Consider the following 9516-nt stretch of genomic DNA (forward strand, 5'->3'; position numbering starts at 1 on the left):
TGCACAGCCTCCAGGAGCCCAGGGCTGCCATCTCCAGTCCCTGCTGGCACTGGGGGCTCCCAGGTGCCTCAGGCTGCTGTGACACCGCTGCACACAGGAGGGAAAAGGGGCAGGGGCTGTGCTCAAACTCAGCTCCATCTGCTGCTGCTGCTGCTGCTGCTGCTGCTGCTGCTGTGGGGTCATTTGTTCAGCCCTGTCTGCCCAGAGTCAGGGATCAGATCCTGCCAGTCTCTTCCAGCCCTGGCTGCTCAGAGTTTGGGTCTTGGAGCCTCAGGTGGCCAAAGGCAGCTGCTGCTGGTGCCTCTGGGTGGCCGAGTTCAGCAGTGCTGTTCCATCAGTCTGTGCCCAGCAACGGGGAAAAGCCTCAGCCCTGCAGGGCCAGGAGCTGCCGGGCTCTGCCTGAGCAGCTCAGCCAGCAGGAAGGGAGCTGCTCCACACAGGAACCAGGAGCAAAGGACATTCCTTTGATAGGACATGTTTTCTATTGAAAGGAGAAAAAAGGAAAAAGTAATAAAAAACTATATAAAGTGTGAAAGATAAAAACAAAACCCAAGTGTGCAGTTAAAAATCTTCTCTAACTTTGAATTAAGAGGTAACTGATCATTCGAAACAGAACTCAGTTATTCATTTTGTAAATGTGCTGATGGCATGGATCCATCTTAGTGATGTCAGCAGTCTTTATAAAAAGTTTTTGGGGATTGTTTCCAATATTGTTATTTTAAATTCTGGTCGAAACAAGAGGAAATTGCTTTGTGCCCTTCCAGCTCCAAGCAGGACTGGGAATGGAAACTCTGTCAAAGCCCAAATCCTTTAGAAGATGACCTTCCTTCTCAGCCTGGGAATGAGCTGCACATTCCCTTTGAAACTGTCAGGGATCTCTTAGAGACACAAAGTCCCACTGCCAGCTTTTTGCTCTGGTTTGGCAGTGCAGATGGGCAATTCTCCATCCACCAGCTCCAGACTGCACTGCCTCAGGAGCACGGCCAACTCGCCAGCTTTGGCCCACTCGTGGCACTTCTAGAGGAGGAAGAAAGTGGAATTGCACAATTCCAGCCAATCAAGAAGGAAGAATGGGACAGACAAAACACCCTGTGCAGATCCAGGTGTTCAGCTGGACTGTGGAGAGTTTGGGTCCTTGCCAATTGGATGTGTGTCCCCAGCTGCAATCTCTGGGCCTGCAGCAGTCTCAACTCACCTGCCAAAGCAGAAAGCTCAGGCGCTGTGCTCGCAATGGGCTCGTCTGATGCAGAGCTGTCAGAGCAATGTGAGGGCAGAGCCAGCCCAGCTGGGCCCAGGGCTGAGCCCAGCAGAGCCCTGGCAGAGCCCAGAGCAGCCTCAGCACCCGCAGAGCCCGGCTGCAAGGAGAGAAAGCAGAAAGTGCCCGTCAGCTGAGGGCTCCTGTGCCCTTGTGCCAAGGCCTGCGGTGCCCAGGCCATGCTGACTGTGCCCAGAGCTGTGCCCAGAGCTGCCCATCCCTTCTGCCTTTGGCAAAGAGCAGGAGGGCAGCACATGTGCCCAGCCTGCAGCCAGCCACGGCACATCCAGCCCTCAGCAGCTGCCCAGAGCAGGATGCTCCTGTGCTCGCTGCCAGCTCCCAAAAGCTCTGATCCCACCCTGCCAAGCACACAGGGACCCACCTCACGCCAGCCACGGCTGCAAGAAAAGCTGCTCCCAAACCATGGCCTCAGCCTTCTCCAAGGGCATGGCCCATCCACGCCACAGCTGCTCCCCAGCACTTCCCCATCCACACTGGATCACCTGGAACATTTCCTCTGCTAAAACAAACAACACATTATTGAAAAGAGATTAGATGCAAAAAGGGAAAACAAGAAAAACGGTGAAAACTCTTATCTCTGTAAGGGCCTTGAGAAAGGCCAAACCCCTGCATGCCAGGGAAAAACCCAGCCATGGCTGTGGGAAGCCCACACTTTCTCTCTTCCCCCCTGCACTGCCCCCCAAAATCACAGTGACCCCAAAGCAAACAAGGGCAGTGGAGCAGCCCAAGCCCTTCCTTGCCTGCACAGCAAAGCAGCCCCAGCATGGGTTCTGGAGCCCCACCTCTGCTCCCACCATGGGGGTTTGTTTGTGTCGGGCTGGCTGCCCCAGCCCCAGCTCGGGGCACGGTGGGTGCTGGGGGCTGTTGGCAGGGCCAGGAGCCCACTCCCATTTCGTGCCCACCCCAGCCCATGCCCCAGCCCTGCCAAAAGCAGCTGGGCAGCCACTGAAGAATGAGTTGCATCTGCCCCAGCAAAGGGGGAGCCTTTGGTTCCCAGCCGGGCTTGGTCATGCCCAAATCTGGCAGAATTTCCCCGGCTGGGGACTCATCTGCAAATTCCCTGTGGAGTTTGGCTTTGAAGAAGGTGCCAGAATCAAAGTCCATCACCTTCAGCCTCCCGTGGCCAGGCTGAGGAAGAGCTTGTCATCCCTGATGTCACCCTCGCTGTCTCCAGCAGCAGCAGCAGCAGCAGCAGCAGCAGCAGCAGCAGCAGCAGCAGCAGCAGCATCCTCACCCGGTACAGCTTCTCCAGGGGCTCCTTCTCCTTCCCTGGGGGAAGACCAGGCTCTCAGGGCTCTGCCCAGGGCCCCAGCTGTCAGGGAACCAGGACAAGCAGAACCAGATGGGATGGATACTCCAGGGACCTGGAGAACCATTCCCAGCAACTGGGAAAATCCTAGGTGCCCCATCCACCCATAGATGCGGTCTCCAAATTTGCCCCAAAATTGGGTCCAGCTTTTAGAGGCCATAAAGAGCAAGTCCAAGTGACTTGATGACATTTTTAGCCCAGAAAGCCCTGCTGCTGATGGCACACTTCACAATCAGCAGGGGACACAGCTAGGCCAAAGCCCAGACCTCTGCTGGGAGCCTTTCTCCTCAAACACCCTTCAAACAAACCTCCATGCAAGTTACTTGGGAAAGTTTCTTCCAATGATCCATTTCTGGCACATAACTACACAGGGTTATGTGAAAGATTCTAAAGCAACTGCTTTGGAGTCAAAGAGGCAGCACTAAGGGTCCTTGTCATCTCTTTGTAGCTAAATCCCACTCTGCAGGAGTTGAAGGAGTTTGGAACGAGCTAGAGAGCGGACCTCTGAGTTTTTTACATGATGCCATTGCATTTTCTTCACTTCTACACAGACAGGAAGGGTGAGTTTGGCTCACATCTCCACCGCATGGCTCACAGGGCCGCAAGACTTGTAGTTACAAGAGCTTGGAAGGATTTCTTGGCCAAGAAGACACGACCAACAAAGATATTTGTGGTTTGGAGCCAACCCTTCAATATTTCGTCTTAGGGACTCCTGCTACAGTGTAAGCTTCCTTAGCCAATCATGTTATGACACACAAACCTACAGCACTGCATCCTAAGCTTCTCGTTTTCCATTGTAACTACTTTTATTTTTTCTAGATCTTGGACTCTAAAACTCGTAACTTTCCTCCACTTCAACTCTCCTCCCCGTGTCTCTGCTATAATAAACTAGAAATCCTCATTCTCGCTTCTAGCACCTAAGTTTGGAAGCCCTTTCCAAGGTCTCCAATCAAGTCCTGTGCTTAATTCTAAGCTTTGCTGACAAGACCAAAGGTCTGAGATTTCCCTGCATTTGGGTTTCCAACAACACTGATGCTGTTAGTGCCAGAGTGCCCAGGAACCCTCTTGCAAGTCAACTCTGTCAGGATCAAGGCGGCTGCTGGGGGGCTGCTTGTGGCCTCTGACAGCCCATTGCCCAGGGCTTGCCAGTGCCCCAGCCCCTCAGGGGCTGCCCCAGCCAGGCCAAGCTGCCCAGCAGCAGCGCCGCAGCCCCACAGAAGCTCCAGAGCAGCCCCATCCAGAGGCACCTGGGAGCCCTCAGCAAGGCAGCCAGCAGCACACGGGCAGGAGGACACACATGGCGCTTCCTGCCTGGCACAGGGCTTGTGGCCATCTCCAGGCACCGCTCTGGCAGGGATCCCCGCAGCCCTGGGCCCTGCCCAGCCGCTCTGTGGGCAGCACAAAGGCTTCAGCAGAACCACCAAAGGCCAAGGGGCTTCTGGCCATTTCCCCTGGGCCGCTGCACGCCTGGGCAGCTGGCTGAGCACAAGCACCCTTTTCCCCCTGCAGGGCCTCAGCACCCCTCAGCCTCCTGTGCTGCTGAGCACAAGCTCCCTTTTCACCCTTTCCTGCCTCTTGCCCTGCAGACCCGGGGCAGCAAAGAAAAGCTCCTGGCAGTCTGTGTATCATAATACATTCTATAATTATTTACAGTAATCTATAATCTATAAGAATATATATAATTATATATACCCTATAAATTATTTATTTTCAATATAGATAAAACAATGAAAAGAAGAACAGAAAAATATTAAAGAAAAGGAAAATTACCCCTGGCTCAGGTTGCCCCAGCAAAGACAGCCTCCAGGATCAGCTCTTCTCCTAAGTCTTCCGGCAGCGCAGCCAGCCGAGCCCCGACAGACGAGGCCGGGTCCTCCATGCCCTGTGCAGCTGATCTTGCAGCCTCTGGATGGTGGAATATCGCCCACGCTGTATTTCCCTCAGGACATGCAGTGTTTCAAGTGCCAGCTGCGACACGGCACTGCTCCTGTCCTCCGTCAGGCGTTCCAGGGCTGCAAGAGAGAGGAACAGAGGCACGGTCAGAGCCGGATCTGCGGGGAGCCAAGGGGAGCCCCCTGCCAGGGCCATTCCAGCCGGCTCTTGCCATGGCCAGAAGGGAGCAGGGAGCAAGGGGATCAGCCCGAAGCTGCTGGCCACCAATGGCCCACGGCGCCCTGAAAGCTCCGTGTTCTCTGCCCATGGCAGCAGAGCCCTCCGCAGCTGGGGCAGGGCTTGCAGCTCCCCTCGGCAGCCCGCGCTGTCAGCCCGCTGCCCTCACTCACCAGTGCAGACCAGCTGCAGCTCTTGCTGCTGCCCCCTCAGGCGCCGCCCGGCCATGCCTGTGAACACAGAGCCTGTCACGGCCCCAGCGGCACAGCTCCCTGCCAGCGGCGCTGCCGGCGCTGTGGCCACACGGGCTGCTGGCCGGGCAGAGCTCAGCCCGGGCCCTTGCCGCACGCTGCCGCCCCAGGGCACGGCTGCCAGAGGGCGGCAGCAACGCCCAGGCCAGGCGGCACTCCACGGCGCCCCAGGGCACGGCCGTCGCTGCCGGGGCAGCAGGCGGGGCTGGGGCCGAGCTGCAGCGGGCCGGGGAGGGGAGGGGCAGCCCAGGCTCGGGACTCACCCATGAACCTGATGGCCGCCTCTCGCAGGGGCTCCTGTGGGCTCTGCACGTAGCGCAGGGCCTGGCGCAGGTGCTCGGCCGCTCGGCTCCTGTCCTCTGCCAGCTGCAGAGAGCGGCAGGAGGGAAGGGTTGGCACGGGCTCAGCCCCTGGGCCGGGCGCTGCCTGCGCCCATCGCCGGCCTCGCCTGCCCGCACAGCCCTGGGGCGCGGCCAGCAGCCGCTGGCCAAGGGCTCCCGAGGGGAGGGGGCAGAGGGCCGGCTGCTGCCCGGGGAGCCGCGGTGCCGGCCCGCCCCGCAGCCCCGCCGGGCCGGGGCTCCATGGGCACCCGGCTCGGGCCCACGGGAGCCTAGAGAAGAGCCCGCGGGGCCTCTGGCTGCAGCAGCGGGCAGGGGCACAGCTGCCAGCCCCGCACACTGAGCACCGTCCTCAGGGGCCTTCTCCAGGCTGAGGCTGGGGCATGCCGGCCCTCCTTACCAGGAGCTCAGTGAACTTGGAGAGTTTCTCTTTCTTCACAGTTTTTTCAAGATCTTTCCTTTTCAGGAACTTGACTGCACAAAGCAGCGTTTCCCGAGAAGTCTGGAGAGCAGCAGAGATGCGGACATGGCCCCAGAGCCCTACGGCACAGGAGCTGCAGCCTGGAGGAGGCTGCGGTCCAGCAGGTGCAGGGCAGGAGGCAGCCGAGCCCCCTGCCAGGGGGACATCAGCAGCCCACCAGTCCTCACCTGTGCCACACGCAGATTCTCATCATGGCAGTGGAAGAGCAGTGGGAGCAGGCTCTGCCACACTTGTGTCATCAGGGGCTTTCTTCCTTCTTCTTCTACAGCAGAAATCAAGGTGTGAAAGACAATCATGGAGAGCTGCTGCACCTGGCTATCACCCTGTAGAACAGGAAGGCAGCAAGAGCTCAGCATCAGCTGGTTCTGGCCCACATTGGCACAGGCCTGCATCTGCACAGGGCACCAAGTGTGCGGGCAGCAGCCAGTGGCCGTGGCTGGGGGCACAGAGCCTTACGTGGTCAAAGAGTGGTAGGAACACCTTAGCCAAATGCAGGGCAATGGGACTGGGTATGCGGGCACCGTTATCCAGGAACAGATAGCCCAGTAGCATGGTGGTCATCCTGAGCCGCAGGAGCTCCACGAGCCTTTTGGTCAGGCTCCACATTCTTTCGGCCTGTGTGGAACACGACTTTGTGAAAGGCCACCCTGCTGCCGCAGGGCCCAGAGGCCAAAGGCCTGTCCTGAAGCACTGGGGCAGCTGAAGCGGGAGGCAGGAGAGCTGGGAGCAGCTGCCCCAGCGCCCGAAGGCCAGGCAAGGCCAAGCGACTGCGTTACCCAGCCCCACGCTGCCTGCACGGCTTCAGCCACTGTCCCCTTCTCACCAGCGGGGAATGGTCCCTGCGCGGGAGGAGGGCCCTGAGCAGCTGGCTGCCAATGTCTGCGCGGTCCCTCTGCAGGTGCCATGACAAGACAAGATCCATGATGCTGTCCCTGCATTCCCTCAAGTCCAGGCACTCGAGGACCTGCAAGGCACAGGGCAGTGACGGGGGAGCCGGCCGGCAGGAGCCCGGAGCCGCACGGGGCTGGGCCCAGGCAGCAGCGCAGGGCACGGGCACCATCCCAGGCGGCTGCGGCGACGAGAGGGCAGAGAGCTGGGAGGCAGCTCGGCCAGGTCATGCTGGCCTTGAGGCTCACCTCCACAAGGAATGCCAGGGCAGGGAAATCCCAGTATGGCATCTCTTTGCTGAGCATCTCAAGAAGGCAGCATAAGATCCGTTTACACAAGGGCCTGGATGCATGGCACATCTCCCTGGAAGGTGGAAAGTGTCACTAAGACCTTGAGCCGAGTGGGGGAAGCCTTTCCCAGCACTGACTCACATGGTTCTTGTCCTTCCCCACCACCCACTGCCAGGGGACCTGGGCCCTTTGAGGTGTGGCCGCTCCTGGGCACCCCCTTTCCCAGTCTTTTCCAGTCTGTTTGGCTGTCGCTCATCCCTTTGGCCCACAGCCACGGGGACTGTGTGGGACAGCCCGGGCACAGGGCACAAATGCCAGGAGCAATGGGGAGAAGGGGGTGTCTCACCCAGCCAGCAGAGCCACGGCAGAGTGATGGGTATCGACGCAGAGCAGCATGTCCCAGCCACGCTTGCCTTCCATTGACACCACCACCTGCTCACACTGGAGAAGGCAGAGCAGGGACTGCAGGGTCTGCACTGCAAACCTGTGTGCACAGCAAAGCCCAAGTCACACTGGGAGCACTGGCTCCTTCACAGGCCATGTGGCAGGGACAGGAGTGGGATGGAGCACCTGTTGGGGCTGGTGGCAAGGCCGTGCTCTTCCTGGCATTGCTTCCAGAAGGTGTCGACCTCCTCTGGCATCTCTTCTGTGCTGAAGAACACTTGGAAGAGCAGATGCACAAACAGGTGGGGGAAATGCGGCGCCACTATTCGTGGGACAGGGGCCTCCTGAAGGATCTTCCACATCACCACGGTTGCCTGCAAGGGACAAAGCCCCCCGAGACAGCACTCAGTGCCGAGGTGTCCGTGTGGCGGGGCCCGAGCGTAGCAGGGAGAGGCCCCTGAGAGACCTTGGCAGGGGGGAGCACGGGGCCTGGTGGGCCTGAAGCTGCCCCTGGGCCAGGTTTCAGGCCAGCGCCCGAGGCAGGGAGATGCAGTGGGGGAAGGAGGAAGGAGAGCTGCTGGAGAGGGAGCCTTGGGGCCAGCAAAGGCCAGTGTCAGAAACTCACAGCCAGGCCAAAGACACCCGTTTTGTCCCTATCAGAGGTGCACATGCTGTGCTCTGGCCAGCTCCCCAGCACATCCAGGAGTATCAGCTGCACTGGCTCTGCAGTCCTGAGCGAGCCCATGATGGTCTTCCACATGGTCAAAGCAGCTCTGTAGGGTTAGAGCTCTGTCTCAGGGGCGGTCTCAGACACGGCACCGTGGCCTGGGCATCCCCAGGGGCCCAGCTGACCACGGGCTCTGCCTCTGCCCACTGGCCCTGGCCAGCAGCAGCCAGGCAGCCCAGCCCTGTGGGGACAGGGCCCTTAGGGGCAGCAAGGCAGCATGGCAGCAGGCTCGGGGGCTGACGTGCCAGGGCTGGGAAAGGCAGCAGCCAGAGGGCCCTGGAACTCAGACACCTGGGACAGGTGGTACAGGCTGATGGGCTGGGAAGGCCTGAGCCTTCTGGGCAGGTGGGCCCCATACCTGTCACAGGACGGGGCCACACGCAGGAGCGTCACGACTGCGTCACCCGGGTGTGCTGCGGTGAGATTCAGCAGGGCCTTGTCCAGCCTGTGCTCGGCAGAATCATTGGCCATGAGCCAGCAGTGAATGTACCTCACCATGGCGGGCACCTGGAGAAGGCACGGGGAGACTTGGAAAGCTGCCAGAGGGAACAATGTCCCCAGGGTCCCCAAAGAAGTCCTTCACTTCCCAGCGCACTGCCATGGCCTCAAAGGCTCCCAGGGACCACGAGGCGTGGCTGGGGAAGGCAGGCCACTCATGGGGGAATTGAAGCCTGGCCCCAGGCTGCTTACTTGTTCTGGCCTGGCAACACCCTTCTCCAGGAGCAAATCCAGCAGGGTGGCACTGGTCTCATGATTGAGGAGCTCTGAGTGTGCTCTGAGCCCAGTGCCCATGGTGCTGGTCTCCTTCTGCCAAATGCTCCTGATGAAGTCGCAAACGAGCTGTAGGAGAAGGGCAAGAAGCCGGGGATGTTGCATGGAGTGCTGCACACACGGTGCTGGGCTGAGCAGGGACAGCAGGCCCGGCCCAGGTGGGGGTGGCTGCAGGTACCTGCGCTGTGCTGCAGAAGCGGCCACGTCTGCGCTCCTGCTCCTGTGTGCGCTGCAGGGCTGCATCTGGCAAAGAGCGAGCGCAGCCAGAGCTGAGGGGCTGCGGGAGAGGCCGGAGAACACAGCCCAGCACTCCCCAGGCAGGGAGAGCCCCGGGATGCTCCAGGGGATGGAGCACGGCCACTGCGGGGTGTCTGCCCGGCCCCTCTTCCACCCTGTCCATGGGCATTTCCCCAGGGGATGGGATGGGATGGAATGGGATGGGATGGGGCCAAGTTGGCCGCAGGCTCCAGTCCTGCAGCCCAGCTCTGCCGCTCACCCTCCTGCGGTGGATGGAACGGCACCGCCTCTTCATTGTCCTGTGCTGGAGCAGCTCCAGGGCCTTCTTCCTCCTCCTCCTCCTCCTCCTCCACAGTGGCCAGCTTGGGCACTCTCGAGGCTCTCTGGCGCCCCAGCACCGAACGCAGCCGGTGCCGCTCCTGCAGGGCCTCCTGCGCCTCACCTGCGGGCGGGAC

Source organism: Melospiza melodia, unplaced genomic scaffold, assembly GCF_035770615.1.
Source record: "Melospiza melodia melodia isolate bMelMel2 unplaced genomic scaffold, bMelMel2.pri scaffold_18, whole genome shotgun sequence".
NCBI lineage: Eukaryota > Metazoa > Chordata > Aves > Passeriformes > Passerellidae > Melospiza > Melospiza melodia.